The sequence below is a fragment of the Lipotes vexillifer genome, unplaced genomic scaffold (assembly GCF_000442215.2).
Source record: "Lipotes vexillifer unplaced genomic scaffold, Lipotes_vexillifer_v1.1 scaffold2094, whole genome shotgun sequence".
In the NCBI taxonomy this organism is placed as follows: domain Eukaryota; kingdom Metazoa; phylum Chordata; class Mammalia; order Artiodactyla; family Lipotidae; genus Lipotes; species Lipotes vexillifer.
The window spans coordinates 363,629-365,349 of NW_006790887.1; the positions used below are offsets into that span (position 1 = coordinate 363,629).

The 1,721-nt window shown below is 46.8% G+C and overlaps 1 protein-coding gene across 1 annotated transcript in view; it reads left to right on the forward strand.

Moving 5' to 3' along the window:
• Positions 1-1,721, forward strand: part of UBE3C (ubiquitin protein ligase E3C) — a 120,295-nt gene that overhangs the window by 80,654 nt on the left and 37,920 nt on the right. The window lies entirely within an intron of this gene.

Here is a 1,721-nt window from a genome sequence, read left to right on the forward strand (position 1 = left end):
CCCCCCCCCGAAGATTAGTGCTGCGGTTTGAATGAGAGGGTTAGCGGTTTGAATGAGAGGGTTAGCTGGCGGGCCTTGGCTGAGCATCACCGCTTTCAGAATGTTTACACTTGGAATTTTTCAGAAACCTGCTGCTGCTAACTGTTGACATTCAGTTTGAGAAATACTGTACATGACAAATAAATGCTTATCGTTTATCCTGAAAACTGAGTGTTGAGAGGATATATGTAAAGGTCACAAAGAACCAACTGTACTTTTGTGTTGTATCCACAGTTATCTGCTTAGAATTCTTTCTGCATTTTACCTAGGCCTTGAGGGTGAACATGTTTGGTAATTGTAGTGATCAAAATAGATGCAAATAACATTGTTTCTGGAATTTAATCATCAGTGAAAAGCACGTTCTTCATTTAAATGTAGTTACATTTTAAAAATAAAAGAATGTGTTTTAGTAGAAAAGAACCTATGCTTTGTAGGTAATAGGCATGTTTTAAAATTACAGCACTACCCATTACAACATTAGCTGTATGTCCTTGGGTAAATCATTCAACCTTCCCTGTCCTTGGATTTCTCACACGAGAATGGGGATATTCTTTACCCAGAGGTTGTTAAAGGGTTGGAAGTGATTAATGTATGTGAAATTCCTGGCGTGAGTTCTGCCAGCTCGGGTAGACGTCAGCGGTGGTTATTCCCTCACAAGCACGAGTGCGAGAGGACGCTGCTGCCGCCTCTGGTCGGGTTTGTTTACTCCTGAGGGAGGTGTGGGCACTGCACTGCCCTAGAGGAGAGCTCGCCAGGCACAGCTTTTGTCCCTGCGGCAGAATGGGTGGGCGGCCCTCTCCTGTGCAGGCGCCGTGGGCCTCAGTCCACACGTTAAACTGTCGGCCCTGTTTGAAGTGTATAGAATATTCACACCCCAGGTCCTGTGACCTCAGTACTGACACTTGCACATCACAGTGCTGGGGTTCAGCTGAAGCAACATTCTGCTAAACCCCTTTCCGGGGTGTTTTCTGGAGCTCACCTGTCCCCTAAGATGCTTTGGGTCAGATACGTGTGGGCGACTGCACACTGCCGGAAAGACAGCTGCAGCGTGGACCCGGGTGCAGCCCTGCGACCTGGGTTCAGTTGCCCTCCACCTGCGGCTCTTGATGTGCAAAGCACCTGAAGGACATTGGTGGGAAACGGTGAAGGACGTGGCAGTTACTTTGTCAGACCTGTTCCCTGATTAAGCCAGGGAGCCCCTGGTTTTGACTTGTGGTAGAATCACGTCTGCTGGCCCGTATTTGGGGCCTGTGTCGGAGGCTGTTGTATTCATTGCAAGTGAGTCTGGGGCCTGGCGTCCCTACTTTTGCAGTGCTGTCCTTATGAGGACCTGTGTGGAAATGCCCCTCACATGTCAGGCAGACTTAAGCAACTTAAAAATTGCATATTGTGGCACATTATGTCACCAAAAATTTCCCCCATTTTTCAGCCAAACATCGTTTTAACTGATGCAGATTCTGGTGTTCTGACTCGCGTCCTTCGCCTCTTTCAGAGGGTCTTTGTAATGTTAACTTCATTGACATCTGCTTTGTTCATTTATCTTTTTGCCTTTCTTGGTAATAGTTTTCTGTTCCAGTATTATCCTTAGGTCCTCAATTCCATTCCCCTCTTCCTGGTATTTGAGTGTGTTACATCCTTTAGCATATGTGGGATAACTGCATTTTCTGCCAAACACCCCCCCC